The sequence below is a fragment of the Macaca nemestrina genome, chromosome 1 (genome assembly GCF_043159975.1).
Source record: "Macaca nemestrina isolate mMacNem1 chromosome 1, mMacNem.hap1, whole genome shotgun sequence".
Taxonomy (NCBI): Eukaryota; Metazoa; Chordata; class Mammalia; order Primates; family Cercopithecidae; genus Macaca; species Macaca nemestrina.
This window is the reverse complement of record NC_092125.1, coordinates 76,183,362-76,205,659: the sequence shown is the minus strand read 5'-3', so window position 1 is coordinate 76,205,659 and position 22,298 is coordinate 76,183,362. Positions and strand designations below refer to the sequence as shown.

The 22,298-nt window shown below is 36.3% G+C and overlaps 1 long non-coding RNA gene across 2 annotated transcripts; it reads left to right on the top strand.

The window, feature by feature from the left end:
• The first annotated feature begins 6,168 nt into the window (after positions 1 to 6,168).
• On the top strand, positions 6,169 to 19,978 carry LOC105493511 (uncharacterized). Of its 2 annotated transcripts, XR_011608728.1 has the most exons (4): positions 6,169 to 6,441; positions 7,565 to 7,679; positions 8,596 to 8,686; positions 19,880 to 19,978. It is a non-coding gene; the product is annotated as an uncharacterized lncRNA (long non-coding RNA). The 2 variants fall into 2 exon arrangements; XR_011608727.1 differs by lacking the exon at positions 19,880 to 19,978 and having other exon boundaries at positions 8,596 to 8,914.
• Positions 19,979 to 22,298: the final 2,320 nt, after the last annotated feature.

Sequence of the window (22,298 nt, the reverse complement as noted above, 5' to 3'; positions counted from 1 at the left end):
TAATAACAAGTAAATGGTAGGAGAAAAAAATCATAGAACAAATCTGAATAAAAAGTATGCTTTCAATTTGACTGCAATATATTTTACATAATTGGCATACACACATTCACAGGAATGTTAATATATTATCTAGGTGGTAGGAGAGGTTTTTTCTTTTTAATACTTTTCCTTATTTTCCAAATAGTCTACAAAGAGTTTTTTTAATAATCCCCAAAATAGTACACATTTTTCATAGTTTCCAAAATAAAGCCCAATAAGGGTTTAAAAAACAAAAGCTTGTCTTGGCACAAAATATCGACAGACAGATTAATGAAACAGAATAGCCTTGGGTGTGTGATACTAATTCTAATATGTATGTGTGAGTACAAATAAAAATGTGTAAATATATAAACAAAAGAAATAAGCCTCCAAATATGAGCTGGGTATTATGGCTGGTGCCTATCACCCCAGCTACTTAAGAGGATACAGTGAGAGGATATCTTGACCCTTTGAGCCCCGGAGCTTGAGACTAGGCTTGAGATAGTGAGGCCCCAGCTAAAAAAAGAAAAAAGAAAAGAAAAAGAATCCAAATACGTAACTATGTTAATAGACATGATGTTAGCAATGTGATACATCCATTAATTTAATAAGGGTTATTATAATAATTATTTTATCTATAATATCATTAGTCATTATAAATTCCAAATGTACCTTAACTTCTTGGTATTTTTTTTTGTTTTTTATTTTTATTTATGTTTATTTTGTTTTGGCTTTTTTGAGATGGATCCTTACTCTGCCACCCAGGCTGGAATGCAGTGGCACGATCTCGGCTCACTGCAACCTTCACCTCCCGGGGTTCAAGTGATTCTCCTGCCTCAGTCTCCCAGGTAGCTGGTTTTTACAGGCACCCGACACCACTCCCGGCTAATTTTTGTATTTTTAGTAGAGACAGGGTTTTACCATATTGCCTAGGCTGGTCTCAAACTCCTGGCCTCAAGCGATCTGCCTCCTTGGCCTCCTAAAGTGCTGGGATTACAGGCATGAACCACGCGCCTGGTCATACCTTAACTTGTTTTTTTTTGTGTGTGTCTGTTTTTATTGCTGTGTTGCCCAGGTTGGACTCGACCTCCTGGGCTTAAGCAATCCTCCTGCCTCAGCTTCCCCTACTTTAAGCATTTCAGCTTTTCTTGGCATTTGCTTTTGTAATTATGTCTGAAAGTTATCCCCCAACTTTCCCCACTTCCCAGGCAGTTAGTACATGGAACTAAGTATCTTAGTGTTGAACTCCTCAGCTGCTCATTTAATGAATTTTCCTTAGAAAAGCTACTGTCGGCTTCTCATTGATCCTAATGGATACATCTTCTTCCTCATTCTGTCCTAATTCACTATTTAATTTGCTCAGTTTTAAATTTTGTTATTCTCTGAGCAGCAGGAGAAAAAGCAGCTCGGCAGTTCTGAGAATTCTGCAGAGCTAATGTCTGGCTGTACCAATGGGGGATGTATACATTTGTGAATAACTCCTGCTTGTGTCTCCTCTTCTGCATTATGAGGGGTAATTGAGCCAGCAGCCACAACTGACAAACTGACATCTTAGTGGTTGAACGTACTAAAAGTTTATGTTATAGTCTCATACTGCCCTTCCTCATTTTCTCTTTTTTTATTTTTTTATTTCTTTTTATTTTATTTTATTTTATTTTTTTTTTGAGACGGAGTCTCGCTCTGTCACCAGGCTAGAGTGCAGTGGTGCGATCTTGGCTCACTGCAACCTCAGCCTCCTTGGTTCAAGTGATTCTTCTGCCTCAGCCTCCCAAGTAGCTGGGACTACAGGCTCACACCACCACACCCAGCAAATTTTCGTTTTTTTAGTAGAGACAGGGTTTCACCATGTTGGCCAGGATGGTCTCAATCTCTTGACCTCATGATCCACCTGCCTCAGCCTCCCGAATTGCTAGGATTACAGGCATGAGCCATACGCCCGGCCCTTCCTCATTTCTTAGCCTCTCCATCTGATGCTTGTGGCCCCAAGGTTACTGAGGAAAGGAAAGAGAGAGCCGAGACTCAGCAAAATGGTTTCAGAGCCGGGCCTGGAAGTGACTTATGTAATATCTGTCCACACTTCATTAGCCACAATTTAGCCCACAGCAACTTAACTGCATGGCAAGCTGGGAAATGTAGTTTTTGCTGCATGTTCTACATGACCCCTGACTTTGTCAGCTTCTTGTGATGCTGTCTCCACATTTTCTTTCTTTCAACCTAGCAAAACATTGAATGTATGTCAAAATGCTTTTTGTCATTAGTGTTATAGGCCAGGGTAACTCAAATATTTGCTGTGATTATGAACTGTAATCCAGCTATCTTGATTTCATACTTTAATACATTAGTCAACATATAAAGTGAAAAAAAAAGTTTATATTTTATATATATTTAAAAAAAAATATATATATATATTTGCTTTTGCAAACCTGTATAATTATTGGTACTTTGGGACTTATTGGCAAATATTTCTAACTGGTTATGTTAAATTTCCTAACCCAACATTTAAGGTAAGAAGGCCACAGGCCTTCTATTCTGTGGCTGGACCAGGGTCTGGTATGCTGCAGGAGCTCAGTAAATATTTGTGGATTATATAAATCCGTTTTGTCATCTACTTTGGGAAAGTGGTAGTTGAGGCAGAAAGAAAGAAGCTTTTGGATTCCTGGTATCTTCCATGCCATTCATTCTCTCGACCATTGGGGCGGAATGTAAGTTTAAGTGTATCTACTTTGTGTCTCTTCCCTTTCTCTCTCCTTTATTTTTTTTTTCTCCAAGCCTATATGTAGGTATGCTGGGATAAGGGGCAGTAAATAGTTTAATAAGGGCAGTAAGAGGGGAGGTTTGGAGGAAAGAATAAAGAGGGCACCTACACATTCACATAACTAAACTGATAAATTGTAGACTCAAAGCTGAGAATTGAGCTATTTTTCAGGTACTACAAGAAGTAGAAACAATGTCAATTTCACATTTTGCCAGTATGAAATGGTGAAAGCATTGCTCTTCTGTTTTTAGTTGACACCAGATTGACTATGTTCTAATTCCTTAGAAGTCAGGCTGGTTTTTTTTCTTTATTTTTAATGCCTTGTAGAAATAAGAGAACAATTCATGTAAAACAGCAATAAAGAACAATTTATTGGCTGGGCACGGTGGCTCATGACTGTAATCCCAGTACTTTGCGGGGCGGAGGTGGGAGGATCCCTTGAACATAGGAGTTCAAGACCAGCCTGGGTAACATAGTAGGACCCTGTCTCTAAAAAATATTTTAAAATTAACTAGGTGTGGTGGTGCACACCTGTGGTCCCAGCTACTTGAGAGACTGAGGTGGGAAGATTGCTTGAGCCTGGGCAGTTGAGGCTGCAGTGAGCTATGATCATGACACTGTACTCCAGCCCGTGTGACTCTGTTTCAAAAATTAAAAAATAAATAAATAAAATAAAAAAACAAACAAAAACACATATTCAAACTTTCAATGTCTCCTTCCTGAGTAATTTCAAATACACATTTCACATATATGCAGAGTGGAAGCCATTAATAGAGTTTCACTAGTAAACCTAAACATTCCCAAGGTAAGGTTTCATAGAAAACATCAAAACTACTCTGTTCCACTTTGGGTTCCCAGCCAAAATTAATTAGGGCCTCATCAAGAGAAGCACTCACCTTGACTTTCAATGAGCCATAGATAAATAATGAACTAAGTTTCAGTTGACAATAAAAGGGCTTTGCTTAAAGGGAAAGGAAGATTTAATACTTGGTTTGGGGACAGCCACCTGCAGTGTGTCTCTGTGGTTTTTTTTTTTTTTTTTTTCCCCCTTAATATCTCTCTGTAAAGCTTCATCATCGCCCTCTGACATGTCAAAAGAGAACACGGGCCAAAAACATAACTATGTTTAGATAAAGACAAGTTTGGGGTTGCATTTCTGCCTTTGAGAACAGTGTTATATTAGACAACCAATCTTTTATAACAAACCATCCCTAGATGCCACTGTGGGAAAAAGCACTGGGAAGAATGAACTATGAGTCTGGATCATTTGGCCCTGGGATTTCGATCACAGAATCATCTTTTTTCCTCTGACCTCCAGACGCCAGTTCTCATCTCCCTATCATATGCATTTCATTGGACTTCATGCATGGACTTTGATTTGAGCTTAGAACAGTTCCTGTTGAGACACCTTTTAATTATAGTGCAAAACATTTATTCAGGCAAGGAAGTCTTTACTGCAGTTTTCATACTTCACAAAACTGAGCTAAAACTTACCTGTTTTGGATGAAAACTTAACTAGTGGGCAAGCAACATTGATTCTCCAGGGCAAGACCACATAAGACAGATATTCTTGATCTGAGTGAGAAGTTTGTGGGTTTGGAGTTATTATTTCTCTTTCAACCATGTCCTATTTGGAAGAGGATAACAATGCCCAACAGATCTTTTGTTTAGTGCTTCTTATATATAGTAAAATACTGTAATTTAACAGCTTGCTGGGGGAACAAGAATTTGTTCCAGTTCCTGATTTAAATGTTTATGCTAATTGCTATTTATTGGCCCAGATGCAAATGATAGGTTGGCCAAAGTGAAATTTTATGACGAGCAAACTCCCCCCTTTTGTGCAAATTGAAAAAGTGAAACAAGAGGAGGATGAAATGAGCCGAAGATGGTCTTAATGGCTGCTTTTTAATGGGGAAGATAAAATTAAGACTGATTTACGTGGCCAACTCCCCTGTTTTCTCTTATCAGCTCATTTGGCAGGAAAAATGGAAAAGTAATTGTTCCTCTTTCAATGTGGGCCTCAAACCATTATTTATTGGCTGAAATTAATCGCTGTTTATCCTTCATTCACGTGGAAACCGCTCTATCAGCATTATGAACCCCGGCAACTCAACTAGTCCCTTGCAATTTTGTCGACAGCAAGCTTGGATCCTGATGAGGCGTGCCTTAATTTTCTGGGCTGTGGGAGTTAATGAAGACTCCTTTCTGAGGTGGACATATTTGTATTTCTACAACATTAATAACAAAGACCCACACTTTCTCTTTGGCAGCAAATAAACTTTTTTTTTTTTTTTTTAAAAAGAGGAAAAATTATTGAAAGGTCAGTGCTTGGGGGAAAAACAGAAATATGGTCATGAAACCAATTGGTTTTTACTTCAAGGCACATCTAAAACATGAAGAGATGTGTAGACACTCAAGGGGTTGCACGTGGACAAAGTGCTTCTGGGAATGCCCTGCAAATTGGAAAAGGCAAATGGAGATACTGCAAAGCCACGCATTCAAGAAGAATCACTTCTTAGTTCTTTTTTGCTTCCACTTTGCCTCTTCTCAACACTGCTTGATGCACGTAATTGAGAGCCTGTGTTTTTTATGGGGCAGAGATTTCTGGATTGCTTCCTGCTCATCCTCAGGGGACCATCTGGAACTGACAGTCTGTCCTCCAGACTCATATCTTCCTCTTTCCAATCAACCAGTCAATCATCAAGCATTTATGCACACCTTATGTGCCCAGTAGGCCTCATTTGCTGTGGGAGAAGCACTGAGAGCCAGAGTGCCCTCTGCATTGACCAGAAGCACAGCTAAGTGTCAAGGCTCAGGTTAAATCTTGGGAAGCATTTATGGGGAGGGGGCAAGCAGGTTGTGAGTGCAGGTTTTTCAGAGACATGACCAGTCTTTCTGTGAGTTTCTTTGGATCTCATCTCTGGCATTTTCCTGCCAAAATCCAAACTTTCTACCCTTGCCTGACTGACTCTACTCTAAGGCTTTTGATCTAGAAGAATAAGTGAGTAAATGTTTTCATGAGTCCGCAATTTCCGTAGTCAAAACTTAAATTATGTGCTTTACCACATAGTAGCTTAATAGATGCCTTGAGTATAGACTCACACTTGAATTTTTTTTACTTGGCTTTTATTTATTTCTTCAACTTTTTATTTCTTCAACTTTTTAATGATTTTCTTCAACTTTTTAATGAGTTTCTTCTTTAGTTAACCTTTTAGTGATGTGTGATGTTTTATCTCATTTTTAAAGTTATTTATTCATTGTTTTGTCCAACAAGTATTTAAATGACCACATATTGTGTGTCACACATTATTAAGGTATCTGAGGTTAGAGCAGTGAACCAAAGAGACGAAAGTCCCTGCCTCTATGGAGCCTACATTCCAGAGAACTGCTATTATGATGATAAGTTCCTATGTTCTTAAATTCTCTGTGTTCCTAATTCTGAATAGCCAGATGCTAGTCCATTTATATATGACATGGTTTACTTAGCGGTTCACGAAGTTTCTTTTTTAAATAATGCAATGATGAACATCTTTTATGCACACTTGTTTTCTTCATGTCTGATCATTTCCTCAGGCTCTCCAGAACTGCTGTGGTCTGCTTTCAAGTTCTGAGCCTAGCTGCGTGCCGGAATCACACCATCTGAGGCTTAATGAATCAGCATCTCCAAGGTAAGTTCCAGGCGTATATATTTCTGATTCTTAGCAAAACTTTAGAATATTATCTTATTATGATTCTAAATATCATTTTGATTCTGTTTTTAATTGCATACTTATTATATTTATATTATATATAATATTTATTATATTTATAATCTCAAGTTTTCTTAGGTTTCTTAGCTTGCTGGGTTTTAATAATAATTTACTGTAATAAAATCATACCTACTGACCAGTTCCCATAGGGGCTGGGCTCAGTCTTTATTATTCTGCCATATTCGTATTTTAAATGAAATTCTACCCAAAGAATGATATGTACTTTGCAAGTGAAAAGAGAAAAAATAATGATTTGTGTTTCTCACAACAGTTCCTAACCTCCCTTAAGAAGAGTTTTCTCAAGTTGTATTGCAAAATTGATTTTATAATCCATACTATAGATTTGTATATACCGATGCTGTCTTTCAGCTATTTCTATTGACTCTCCATTAGCACTTTACTGTCTTAAAAAATAAACAACAAAAAAAATCAATCTTACTAATTCATAGAATGTTAAAAAAAATCCTATTTCTAAATAAGATTTCCTCTAGTTGATTAAAAAACACAAGGTAACTCAAGATTTTGGTCGGTGGGAGTGGTGGTAATAAGTTTGTGTGAGGGTGGAGAGGTTTTTATGCCTGCTGAGAGGTCCAGAGAGATCTGGAATCTAGTACCTTAGAAAACTTTCTTAAAAAAAAAATGTACTCTGACTTTTTTTAATGAGGTGCCTTTTTATTAAAAATAAAAAGCAGAGATAAAATAATCATTTGATTTAGATATTTTAAAGTATGAATATCATTCAAAACATTGAGGACCATACAGCAATTGGTCACTAAATTCAGTTTTAAGCCTCCTAGAAGCCAAGGTAAAAAAGGGAAATCTATACTTCTTACTGGTCTAATGAAGTATGTAAGATCATCCAAGAAAGCACCCTTTCCTCTGGGAGGTTTTCAAAGATACAGTCAAAAAACTTGAAAATATGATGGATGTATGTTCTGAGGATCAGAGTTATTTCAAAAACCTTTCAAGACTTTCTATTCCTTTCTGCTTCTAACACTTAATCATTTCTCTTGTTTTGTCTTTATAATTTGGCATTTTGTAGATTGGCGAAAGTGCTGCTATCAAAGACAGGTAGAATGGCTCCTGTCTCTTGCTGCTTTCCTGGCACTTGAGTTATGCAGTGATAATACAAGTGGAAAGAACTCAACAGAAGACAGGTATGTTTAACTTCACATCAACTTTATTAGCTTTTTTCGAATTACATTATCCATTAGACGAGGGTCAGAAATGAACATTTTTAGCATTAAAAGTTTTTTACATTATTTTAATGATTTAAATTATTAAAATGACATAGATTGTTCTTAGCCACTTGTTATTATTCTCATTTGTCTTCATTGTTATGAGACCACTTTAGTAATTTACAGTTGACCCCTGAATGCAGCTGTAAGAAGTATTGACTATTCTTTATCTTTCTGCTACAGTATTTTCTAGAGAAACTTTTGATCGTGAACATACCCTGCCATTATAGTTCACGGAAGATAGAAGTATTTGTGCTTTTTTTGTCTTTACAAAATATATACATTCTCTGGGTAAACATATTCAACCATTAGAAAGGTAGAAAGTAGGAAGGAATATTCTCTGCTTCTCAATTTCCATTTTCAAAGACATTTTGCTTGAAAGTTTATTAAGGAGTATTAGTGTTTCAGAAAAAAAAAAAAGCAACATTTATTTACCAGTAACAATTTAAAATTTTTATCTAACATATAATTATCACTTGCCATGTTATAAATTGAAGTTATATATACTTACATTGTTCTAAGTGTGTTAAAAATCATTAGTTACTGTAAACCTATAAAACTAAGACACAGAGGTTTAGCACTTGCCTTAGGTAGCACAGCTAGGAAGTGGTAGAGTCAGAATTTGAATCTGGGCAGCTCCGCCTCTAAGACTTCTATCTACCAGGCTCTTGATTCCTATACAACATCCCTTACCACCACCAACAACAACAACAAAAAACAAAATTCATCTTTGGGATTTTTCAGACTTAATAACATTTTCATAGTTTAAATCTTTATACATCTTCCCTTAATACATGCAGTTTTTAGAGTTACCATTTTTTCTTCCTCCTTCTAGGGCTGCCAGATAGAAGATACCAGGCCAGGTGCAGTGGCTCACACCTGTGATCCCAGCAATTTGGGAAGCCAAGTCAGGTGGATCACTTGAGGTCAGGAGTTGGATACCAGCCTGGCCAACATGGTGAAACCCCGTCTCTACTAAAAATACAAAAGCGAGCTGGTTGTGGTGGCGTGCTCCTGTAATCAGTAGGCTGTGGCACGAGAATTGCTTGAATCTGGGAGGCAGGGGTTGCAGTGAGCCAAGATCGCACCACTGCACTCCAGCCTGGGCGACAGAGCAAGACTCTGTCTAAAAAAAAACAAAGGATATATATATATATATATATATATATATATATATATATAGAGAGAGAGAGAGAGAGAGAGAGAGAGAGAGAGAGACATATATGATACCTAGTTAAATTTGACTTTCTTATAAACGAATAACTTTTTAGTATAAGCATGTCCCAAATATTGCATATTTAACCAGTATCCTACATTTTCCTTTGCTAAATTTGATAGCCTTATTTCTTTCCCCTTGTCTTGAAACTTCTCAGAGTTAGTATCTTTACTTTCCGACCACTATTCTTTCTGTAATAGCACTCTTGTTAACCCTATTTTCTCAAAATAGTCCATGACCTTGTCTCAATTCCCATGTTCTCAGGACTCTTGGCCACTTTATATAATTTTAATAGTGCAACTATATAACTTAACATCAAAATTAGATAGTTTTATGCTGGGACTGTAGGTGAAACAGAAATTGTCTAAGGAATATCAAGACTTAGGGTGGAACTAAATGTTGAGCACCTCATCCTTCTTAAAACTTATTTTTTTCTTGGTTTCTAAAGTATGTTACCCTGTTTTTTGGACTTTTAACCCATGACACACTCAAATCCTCTTTACTGGCTTTGGTTTCTCTTTACTTCCTACCTATCAAATGCAGGCAGGAATGCAGGTATTTGTGATTTTCTCCCAGATTTATATGTCTAGACTTGAATGCTTTCTCGAATATATTTCCAATTATCTTCTAGCCATATTTCTGTTATGTCTCCCAGACATTGCAAGTTGCATGTAGATAGATACAGAAGCATAATATATAACATTTATGTAATGCTTACTTATGCCTCACATATACTGACTTTATTTTCACAACTCTATTATTATACCTATTTTACAGAAGCTGAGGCACAAAGAGGCTTAAGTTACACTTCCAAGGTCACAAAGATAGCTAATGGAATTGCCTAGATTTGTCCCTTAGTACTGGAGAACTTCCCAGGAGCTTTCCATCTGCTGGGTCCAGGTGCCACTTCTCAGAGTCAGACAGATCTTCCATATTCTGCTTTCTTTCTTGCACCAAGTCACAGAACCTCAGCCAGAACTTCCTTCTCCTTATGCTAGCTGCCACCACTACATAGCTCCACTCCTACACCCCGTTCCCCACCCCCAACACAGCCTGGATGGTGAAGGAGGCACAATTTATCCTGTGATGCTCTTCCATGCTCTCCAGTACAAACAAGCACAAACATAATCTGGGGGAGGGAGGTGGTGTAAATTACAAGAGATTGCAAAAATAAACACTTGGGGAAATGCAATTATTCACAGTTTCAACATTCAAGATCTGCCCTATAATTTTTACATGTCTTCTGATAGAGTAACTAACTAGAAGTCTAGTAGAAATTAGCATTTTTTTTTTTAGATGGGGTCTCCCTCTATCACCCAAGCTGGGCTGCAGTGTTGCGATCAGGGCTCTCTGCAGCCTTGACCTTCCTGGCTCAAGCTGTTCTCCCACCTCCGCCTCCCAATAGCTGAGACTACAGGTGTGCACCACTATGCCTGGTTAATTTTTAAATTTTTTATAGAGACAGTCTTATCATGTTGTGTAGGCTGGTCTCAAGCTCTTGGACTCAAGTGACCCTCCTGCCTCAGCCTCAGTGGTGAGATTATAGGTGTGAGCCACTGCGCCCAGCCTGAATTATAAGTTTTAAATGGATGATTTACAAAAGAGTACAAGGAAATTTTTGGAGGTGATGGATATATTTAAAGGATATATTTAAGCTTTGGTTATGGTGGTGGGATCATGGGTGCATGCATATGTCTTAACTCATAAAGATGTATACCTTAAATGTGTGCCATTTTTTATCTCCATCATACTTCATTCAGTAAAACTAAAAAATAAAATGGGTGATTTGTCCCTCAATAAACCTACCCTAAAAAGTAAAAGTACACAATCTTCATGATCCTGATTTAAGTTTCTCACATTCTTCATAATTCAGAGTCTGCCCTTTTTTCCTGAAAGCAGCTATTGTTGTTGATGTTCATCCACGTTACATGAATGGATCACTATTTGTTTATTCAAAAACAAATGAGCATCTAATATGTGCTAGGCCATGTTCTAGATATGGAGGAAGAGTGTAGCGATGAACTGTAGAGGGTTCAGGAAGTTAACCTTTCATCGTGGAAAACATTAGCTAAAGAAGTAAACAAAGGAAACACAAATGTTCCCTGCCTGTGGGGAAAGGAAAGACCCTGCTGCCCACCTGCAGCTGTCCTCTGTTCAGTCAATTCACCTTCTAAGAGTCATTTTCTTCATCTGTGACATGGGAATCATTATCTTTGTTTTGCTTGCCACACAGGATTTTTTAAAAGAATCAAGTGAAATAAGTGCTGTGAAAAGTCCTCAAACTGTAAGAAATATGAAATTTAATGTTGAAAGAAGGTTTGTGTATATTCAAGGAAAAGAAATCTTATGTTTAAATGGAAAATGTAAACAGACACATGAAATGTCCATGAATCTGGGGAAGAGTTTCCTCAGTCACATTCCTCTAACACTTGTGTGCATTTTTAGTACAGTAACGATGCTTAAGATTGTGTAACTGAATATTTCATCAGAACAATCAAGGTTACCCTTCAAAGCAGTTATAGAATTATCTTCTCCTAACTAAATATAGGTACCTTAACAAACAGAAGGGCTTCCCCATGAGCCAAATGAAATGGCCTTTATATTTGAGATACTCGCTTACTTAGAAAATAAAAAAGGAAACAATTTGCTAAATTTGCAGCTTTTCCTTCCTAGAACTTTGAGTTAAAATACTTGCACGGAAAGATTTTCACATGATGTATATTTAGAAAAAAGAAAAAGAATTAAGTAAAAGGTAAATTTGTTATTGGTGAAAGGAGAAGGTTTGCATAGAGTTTTATAGTCTATCTCTTGGGTATGTTTAATCTTCTGAAGTTTAAAAACGATTACCTTGTACCTACCTTTTCTCTTTCTTTATTCCTTTATTTAACCTTTGAATTTAGTAAAAAGTAGTCTCCGTTTTATTACAGTTGTGCAGATTAAAGCTGATCTTTACATTTTCCTTTTTTAAATTCAAAACTTTGGTCACTTTTCTTTTTTAATGAAGGTGGTTATATAGAATTGATCCACCTACAAATGAGGTAGGAATTTCAGGGTCTTATTAAGATTAGTCTTTGTTAATTAATTATAAGGTGCATTAATTACACTCTAAATGATAATTAGCCTATTCTCTAATCTATTGCTTATTTTCTCATTGCTTTCATACTTGGCTTTCTGCAACTGGTATTTAAGCTAGAAATTTTGTTTGAAAACTAACTTTAGTAGTGAAATTTCCTACATTGCTCGACATTTTGAGTGCTTTATAAGTTGCGAAAATATTCTGAAGCTGTAGGTTAGTGACAGTATTCATCTTAGTCTATTCAGTAAGCTATAAAAAAATATCATAACCTGGGTGGTTTATAAACAACAGAAATTTATCTTTCACAGTTCTGGAGGCTAGGAAGTTTAAGATCAAGGAACCAGCAGATTTGGTTCCTGGTGAGGATCATGCCCCTAGACCAACATCTTCTTGCTATTACTTTGCATAGTGGAAGAGGGGAGGGGTCTCTCCTTTATAAGGGCACTAATCGCATTCATGAGGACAGAATGGACTTAGACTCTATCTCCTAATATCCTCACTTTGGGGTTAGGAGTTCAACATATGAATTTTGGGGGGAAACAGACATTGAGACTATAGCAGTATTATTATATATTCAATTTGTTATTTGCTGATTTTGCTCCAAGCAGCTTCCTCACCATCAAATCACTAGCTATGCATCCGTCATCATTGTTCCTCCCTGTCTCCTATTTAACTTCTCTTCTTTGAAATTCTCTTCCACTTTCCATCTTACCTCTTCAATGCCACTTTGTCTGGATCCGTGACTCTTCTTCTTTCCTGATTTAGAAATTTGGATGTTCTCAATCATATCCATGGTTTGTCTCTGTTTTTTTTTTTTCACTTATATTTTTTTCTTTAGTGATCCCTTTTATTTCCTAGCACCATTTCTTAAATTATTTCACTTTATGTGTAATTCATTCATTTTACATGTAATTTATCAGTTCGAGAAACTGTAAGCCATCATTGATATGTATGTAAACACTAAGTCTATAATCTGTAGTCCCGTCCTCTCTTCAAACTCTGATTTCACACTTGCACTTGAGATCTCCTTTTGGAAAGGCTGAAATGTTCAATCTCATTTTCACAAACCTAACCCATAGTCTTTCTCCTCAAACTTGGCTTTTTTTTTTTTTTTTTTTTTTGGTTAATGTGTTCTATTTCTATTCCACATCCTAACCTTGGTACTCAGTTGTGATCTTTGACTCTTTCTCTGCTTTTTCTTACTCTAGATCCAGTCAATCTCCAACTCCTACGTATTCTGCTGCTAAAATGCCAGTTTATATCTAGAAAACTCTCACTAACACTTGTCTGGACTAATTGCAATAGTCTATTAATTGACACACTCTTTGTAAAATCCAATTTCCTTTCATTGGCATTATCTTATTCATGATCTATCTTCAACTTACTTTCCAGACTTCTTTCTTATTAATTTTCTATGATACAGCCAAACATAATTATTCATCTTTTCTTAAAACATCCCAAACTTTGTGTCTCTTTGTTCATCACTTACTTTTTTCTTTAATGTGACCACCCCTCCTTTACCCTGTTGAAATACAATCCATCTTCAAGCTCCAACTCGAATACTACCGCCTCCCTGGAGATGATTGATTTCTTGATCTCATGATTTCTTCTCACTCAGAATTCCCACAGAAATTTGTTTCTACTGCTCTAATTTTGTACATTTTCAAGACTTTCATTCCATATAGCCCAATATTATGGCTAAGTATGCCTGTCATCTCCCTCAGTCCTCTTGGGGCATAAGTCTTGTATATTCCTAGAGCCCTCTCACTATAGTGAGCTCAGTGCCCTGCATGTGGTAGGCATCTGATGCAGAAATGGTTGCGTGACTGAGTCACTTGATCATATAACTGAGTCTTGATGTTGTGCTTCTCTTAGAACATTCGTCACCAGGCCAATTTCAGTGAAAAATTCCACAGGATTTTTGGAATCATTCCTTTCTAAAGATGAAGGGGCAAGCATTCTGTAAGTGCTCAATATTTTCTTAGACCATGTACATTGAGGTCAGAAAAGGAAATAGCCCTCTAGGAAGTTTTCAAATGCCCTTGAAGACTGTGAAATTAGTATAGGTATCTTGCAGGTTTTTAAAATTGTCTTCTGATATATGAAAAATGTCTATGTGGATTAAAAATCCATCATTCGGTGGGTACTAATGGGAGCAAGACCTGTGAAGGTAAAGCTCCTCAGACAGAACAATGTAAAGCTGCAAGTGCCTGCGTTGCAAAATGCTTTGCCACCTTAAGACCTGAAGCAAATAAACTTCAATGAGGACACTTACATAAAGACACATTCACCCATTATCTCTCTTCTCTACAAGGACAAGAAATGGATCTCAGGGTCTCTCTTTGAGCATGATGGCTGTATTTATCCTGAAGTGATTATTCACTTACTTGTTAAATATTGCTCCATTTTAGAATATTAAACATAATATTATTTCTGGCTTTCCAAATGATGCTGTCACTTGCATCTAATATAGAGAAAATCAGCTGTTATTTAAAAACTCCAGAGAAAAGAGAGGCATGTACAAACCTTGGGAACTGCAAAATACCATATCGGAACAATAATTATGCTAATGTCCAACTTACACGAGAAAAAGAGCAAAACTGAGGCAACAGCTGCTCTCAAACAATGATATTCAGAAGAATGGCATTGAAATATGTTTAATGTTTAGGACTGAATATCTCAGGTTCCTAGTCTTGCATGAACAAACCAAGATATAAGAGCAGAAGTTAATCTGACCCAGACTTTTTGCACATAAAACCTCAAGTTGCTTAGCACCTCAAAGACCTGCTGCCAAATATTTCAACTCCCACTTCAGTCTGATTCCTAAGGTATAATTCTGAGGACAATGAATTCTTTATCTTGCCCATTTATTGCTAGAAAATAATTTCACATTTCTGAATGGCAATTAGATAATTCTAGAGTACACGTCCTAAAAGATACAATATAGAGTTATCTTCTATTTAAAAACAGCTTTATTGTAATTCACCTACCATAAAATTCACCCATTTGAAGCGTACAGTTCAATAGATTTTAGTATGTTTACAGACATGTAAAACCATCCCCACGGTCAAGTTTAAAACATTTTCTTTGCCTCAAAATAAAACCTCGTGCCCTTTAGCTATCATCCCCTACCCACCAAACTCCATCTCGCCCCTCAGCCCTAAGCAAACAGTAATTTACTTTCTGTCTGAGATTGCCCGATTCTGGACCTTCATAGGACTGGAATCATATGATGTGTGGACGTTATGTGACTGACTTGTTTTCCTTCACATAAAGTTTTCAAGGTTTGTCTGTGTTACAGCATGTATCAATACCTTAATTCTTTTTTATGATGGAATAATATTCCATTGGATGGGCATACCATATTTTAAAATCCATTTGTCTCTTGATAGTCATTTGGGTTATTTCCACCTTTTGACTATTATGAATATTGCTGATATGAACGTTCTTGAACAAGCTTTTTTGTGGACATATATTTTCATTTCTCTTGGATTTATACCCAAAAGTAGAATTGCTAGGTCATCTAGTAACTCTATGTTTAATCATTTGAGAAACTGCCAGATTTTTTTTCAAAGTACATGTACCATTTACATTTCCATCAGTAGTGTATGAGTGTTATGCTTTATCCTTATCCTCTTCAACACTTTTTACTGTCTGACTTTTTAATTCTAGTCAGCCTCGTGGGTGTGAAGTTGTATATCATTGTGATTTTGGTTTACTTTTTTTTTTATAACTAAGGATGTTGACCATCTTTTCATGGGTTTATTGGTCATTTGTACTCTATTCTCTGGAGAAATGTCTATTCAGATCTTTTGTCCAATTTTAAAATTGAGTTGTTTTACATGATTGAGTTATAAAAGTTATATATTCTATATACCAGGCTCTTGATGGTGTTCTTTGAAGAACAACAATATTTAATATCAATGACATTTGATTCATCTATTTTTTTCTTTTTTTGCTGATTCTTTTTATCTCTGAGAACAATTTGCCAAATCCAAGATTATGAAGATTTAGACCTATATTTTTTTCTAAAAACAGTATAGCTTTAATTCTTTCATTTAGGTCTTTGAACCATTTCGAGTTAATTTCTACGTACAATGTGAAGTAGGGATCCAACTTTATCTTTTTACATGTGACTATTGTTATATTTGTGCCATTAGTTTAAAAAAAAAAAAACCCACAAAACTATTCTTTCCCTATTGAATGATCTTAGCACTCTTATTGAAAATCAACTGATCACAGATGTATGGGTTTACTTCTGGAGTCTCAGTTCCATTCCATGGATCTTTATGTTCATTCTTGTGCCAGTGCCACACTGTTTTGAGTACTGTCACTTTGTAGTAAGTTTCAAAATCTGAATTCTCCAGCCTTATTTTCTTCAGGATTGTTTTTGCTGCTTTTGGCCCCTTGCAATTACATGTGAATTTTAGTATTAAATTGTTAATTTCTACAAAGAAATCATCTGGGGGCTGGGCACTGTAGCTCACACTGGTAATCCCTGAATTTTGGGATGCCAAGGCAGGTGGATCACAAGGCAGGAGTTCAAGACCAGCCTGGCCAAGATGGTGAAGCCCCATCTCTACTAAAAATACAAAATTAACTGAGCATAGTGGCAGATGCCTCTAATCCCAGCTACTCAGGAAGCTGAGGCAGGAGAATCACTTGAACCTGGGAGGCAGAGGTTGCAGTGAGCCAAGATTATGCCATTGCACTCCAGCCTGGGCAACAGAGCAAGACTCTGTCTCAAAAAAAAAAAAGAAGAAGAAGAAGAAAAGAAAAGAAAAGAAATTAGCTGAGATATCGGTAAATGGTAAAGATTGTGTTAAACCTATGTATCAGTTTGTGGAATATTAACATCTGAACAATGTTGTCTTCTTATCTATGAACCTAAAAGTTTTTCCATTATTTGGTTTCCTTTACTTTCAACAATGTTTGTGAGGTTCAGAGTATAAGTTTTGTACTTCTTTTATTCCATTCCTTTGTAAGTATTTTATTCTTTATAAAGCTATTGTGAGTGGAATGATTTTCTTAATTTCTTTTTCAGATTGTTCACTATGAGTGTGTGGAAGTAGAATTGGCTTTTGTGTATTGATCTTGTGTCCTACAACCAACCTTGCTGAACTGACGTATTGATTCTAATAGTTTTTTAGTGGATTATTTAGGATTTTCTAAGTACAAGGTCATGTAATCTGTGGATAGAGATAGTTTTACTTCTTCCATTCCAATCTGTATTCCTTTAATTTCTTTTTCTTTTTCTTGCTTAATTACCCTAGCTTAAATCTTTACTGCAAATATTGAATAGAAGTGGCAAGATCAAATATTCTTGTTTTATTTCTAATCTAAAGGGAGAAACTATCCAGTCTTTTACCATTTAGTATAATGTTAGCTATGAGGTTTTTTTTTGTAGATGTTCCTAGTTTGTTGAAAGTTTTTATTACAAAAGAATGTTGGATTTTGTTAAATGCTTTTTATGCATCTGTTGAGATGATCTTATGATTTTTGTTTTTCATTTTATTGACATGATGTTTTACAGTAATTGATTTCAGGATACTAAATTATATAATGTTTTACATTAATTGACCTCAGGATTTTAGCCTATTGATACAATGTTTTACATTAATTGATTTCAGAATTTAATGTTAAATTAACCTTTTATCCTTGGGAAAAATTCCACTTGGTCATGGAACATATTTCTTTTTATGTTTTGGATATACTGCGGACTTTTCAATTAGTGTCATCCACTCTGTAGAGTGTGTTTGTGTTCTTGAGAGCACATGGCATGCAACAGAAGTGCAGGCATCACACTGAGGGTTCGGCATTTTATATTAATCACAGTGCATTAATACTATTTGTTGGTTTGACTGCTGACCAATATTGAAAATACTTGGTATCGGGGAACCCGCCCCCGATGGTTAACGTGGGTTCTTTTCTATTCCCTAAGCATCTTGGCTGGTTCGAGAAATAAAGGGAAAGAGTACAAAAGAGAGAAATTTTCAAGCTGGGTGTCTGGGGGAGACATCACATGTCAGCAGGTTCTGCGATTCTCTCCAAGCCATAAAACCAGCAAGTTTTTATTAGCAATTTTCAAAAGGGGAGGAAGTGCACGAATAGGGTGTGGGTCACAGAGATCACATACTTCACAAGGTAATAAAATATCACAAAGCAAGTGGAGGCAGGGCAAGATCACAGAACCACAGGATAGGACAAAATTAAAATTGCTAATGAAGTTTTGGGCACACATTGTCACTGATAACATCTTATCAGGAGACAGGGTTTGAGAGAAGACAACCTGTCTGACCAAAATTTATTGGGCAGGAATTTCCTCATCCTAATAAGCCTGAGACTGCTACAGGAGACCGGGGCTTATTTCATCCCTTTGGCCACCTCAAGGGGGGCGTCTATAGGCCTACCCTCAGGGCGCATTCTCTTTCTCAGGGATGTTCCTTGCTGAGAAAAAGAATTCAGTGATATTTCTCCTATTTGCTTTTGAAAGAAGAGAAATATGGCTCTGTTCCATCTGGCTCACCGGCAGTCAGAGTCCAAAGTCTTATCTCTCTTGTTCCCTGAACATTGCTGTTTTCCTGTTCTTTTTTCAAGATGCCCAGATTTCATATTGTTCAAACACACATGCTGTACAAACAATTTGTGCAGTTAACGCAATCATCACAGCGTTCTGAGGTGACATACATCCTCCTCAGCTTACAAAGATGATGGGATTAAGAGATTAAAGTAAAAACAGGCATAGGAAATCACAAGGGTATTGATTGGGGGAGTGATAAGTGTCCATGAAATCTTCATAATTTATGTTCAGAGATTGCAGTAAAGACAGGCGTAGGAAATTATAAAAGTATTAATTTGGGGAACTAATAAATATCCATGAAATCTTCACAATTTATGCTCTTCTGCTGTGACTTCAGCCGGTCCCTCTGTTTGGGGTCCCTGAATTCCCGCAACACTTGGCTTCTTTAAGGATTACTTACTCATCATATGATAGTTTACTGCATCCTCATCAGTCCAAACTCCAAACATACATTTGAGTGAAAAAGCCCAACCAGCTCCTTGCTGTTACATACTAGGTGCTCTTTATATATTTGTAGACTAATTAATTGATTAGACAACAGGTCCTGAGACATGCAGGCAACTCACATGTCATGTCTGGTATCTTGAGCCCATTTGTAAACTGTCCATACAAAAGAGCATCAGACTACCATCAAGTGGCAGGTTGGGAGAGCCATCTCAGGAAGTTAGAAGGGGAGCAAAGTAGGCATGTCATGTTCAGGAAACATAGCTCCAAGTGTCCTGAGTAGTAGTTTTATTGTGACCTGAAGCAAGAAGGGGGATATAGAAACATGAAACATGATTTTACTTTAACTGCTAAAAAAGAACATGATAGATGCCTTTCTCTGAGTTTCCACATGGCCTGTGCAGGCCTCAATCATAACACTTGATGATATACTTGCCAGTCCCCATTACTGGAATGTCTGCATATCAAAAGTGCTTGGCATACAGAAAGCGTGCAATAATTGCTTGTTGAATGAGTAAATAGTAAGCTGACTGATCCATTTGGTGGGTGACAATGGTGGTCATAATAGCTTTGGCCAAATAAAACAAAGCAACTCTCAGGGAAAGGGGCTATGACTTTTAAAAAATATTTTTAAATAACAGTAGCTACTGTAATCAAATAGTAGATTTTGATGTATTTGGCTTTAGCAGAAGTGTAATTCATCCCCTCAATCAGAATTCTTGAACAACATAGACAATGCCATTTTATACTCTGAGGGTCAAGCTGCTGAGCTCACATGCTTCTTCTCTCTCTCACATTTCTAGAAAACAGCAATAATCAACTCCCATCAAATCCTCAAAAAACAGTTTTTCCAAGGTTAAAGCACACACAGAGATCAGGATTAAAGAAAGGATGCTTCTGTCTTCCATTAGTTCACTACATTTTTAAGACACCTTCAATTATATTTTCTAGAATTCATAAAAGTATTATGCTAAACATAAAAATTGATTGCAAATTGGGTCCTAATTTTCCAAACATTAAAATATGCATTCTAGAAGCAAAGAAATATAGTCTATCTGTTTGTACTTTTCAGCTCATGATATCCCACTAAAAATCAAATAGCATTTTAAACATGTGTTTAATGTGGTGTGTTTTTTCTGTTATGTCATATCAAGATGACAATGAGGTACTTTAATGATAATACTGATGACCATAGTACTCTTTAAATCTCACTTGGATACTTATCCAACAGGGCCTAACTTGTGGGTAAATAGATGTCTGATTATATCTATGCAAACCAATTGCAATTATTCTTGTCCTTCAGATAATAAGGGCTTCTCAGCTTTGTGCAGTTTCAAAGGAAATAATTTTGGTCTTTTAAACACAATAACCAGCAGGCAGAAATAAGAACAAGAGCATTTAAATTCCTGTGGAAAATAGTATCTCTGCAATAGGGAGGGGGTCCTTACAAGTCAGGGAAAGATAGATGTGGCTTCCAATATACTTTTCTCTGCCCTAAGTTCTTGGTTCTCACAGCTCTCTTGGTTTCATAGTTGATTTCATTTAGAAAACCAATAGATGGGAAAGAGTTTTAGCCTCTAAATGTACTGCCTAGCTTGAAAAGAGTGATATGTACAAGGTGTTTTCCTCTCACCCAATGACAGCTTAAAACCTAGTGTAGTAGACACTGAATTTAAGGCATTTGAAAATCTGGTGAAATATTTTAGAGTATCCAACCCCACGCCCAGATATTGTATGAAAGAGATGTTCTAGGTAATCTTCTTTAAGGTCCTATTCACTTAATGGAAATGCTTAGCTGCATAATTGCTTTGAGCCTATTGCCATTCCAAATGGAAAATATAATAATCTAATGGTATTGTCTCTATAAGCGAATGAGAATTTCAGGAGTGGCTGTTGGTGCCACCCATGTGATCCAGAGAGGTTAATGCAGTTAAAGTTATTTCACAGTCCATTAAGGAGCTTACGGTGACCTCGCGACCTTTGCGCCAACAACACGGAATCCATTATCATCACAATGGAGGAGCTGTGGGTTCGGCTGACTTGACAATGGGCCCGGGAAATCCCAAGTTAGTACTTAGTTTAAAAAAATGCACTTTTCTTTCTGCTTCTTGGGTATGGCTATTAATATGCCCTCCTATAATTTGTAACATTAACATTGCTGAAGGTACAGAAAAGGACATTGAAATGAAGATGTCAAAACTGCTGACTTAGTTCAGTGCATGATAATATTGGCTATGTATTGAAGTAGTAGATATCTAACAGCAAAATCGAGATGAAGAAAGTCAAAGAACTCAGTTCAATTAATGATAAATTAGCACAGGTTGTGAGATTCATTTAGGCAAATAATAGCTTTCCTCCATTTTTTAATATTACCTCCTATCCTGAGATTTAATATATGATTTAGAAAGAAACAAACACTTTTAAATTAAGAATAAGAATGTTAAGAATGCAATTCATCAAAACTACATTGAAAGAGTTACTTTATGGAAATCCAAATTTCAGAGAAATGTGACACATTGTATTTTTTCAAGCACATCTCACTATGACAAATAATGCCACTAGACAGACATCAATTGTTTGTCTTTCTTCTACACGTAATTGGGTGAAAGATATCACTGTCACTTTTTAAATAGATTTAAGGCATGGGGTTAAAAAATAAAAATTTTTATAAGAGTACTGGTTAATAGAAAAGTGTTAATTAGCATTTTTGTCCTCCAAGATGAACTTTACTACACAGGAGTCTACTGTGGAGAAATAACAAATATTAAAATTAAAATTAGATTTTGCAGTACAGGTACTTTGTATCAACAGAAAAGAAATACTAGACCAAATAGTTCTTATGCCAAAAAAATTAAACAAGATCATTTATAGATGTGAAGGTTAAATTGTAAACACAGATTGCAAAAGAGACATTTATATTCCCAGAACCCAAAAAGGAATTATTTTAAAATAATTTAAGGAAGGCATTCAAATGTAATTAAATAATCTAGCAGAACATTTCAAAGATAGTTATTGCTGATGGTAGTTAACATATCTTACCTCATTTAAACACAATAAGGTTCCAGCATTTATTACAGTTCCAAATGCCTGTAATATAACCACACTAAAGCTGAGATCTCGAGTTAATTTTCAGGGACACATTGTGATGATGGCTTTTTATGGCTTGCTGTCTGAGAAAATAATTTTTAAAAAAGTTTCTCCTACTTCTGATGATTCAGAAGA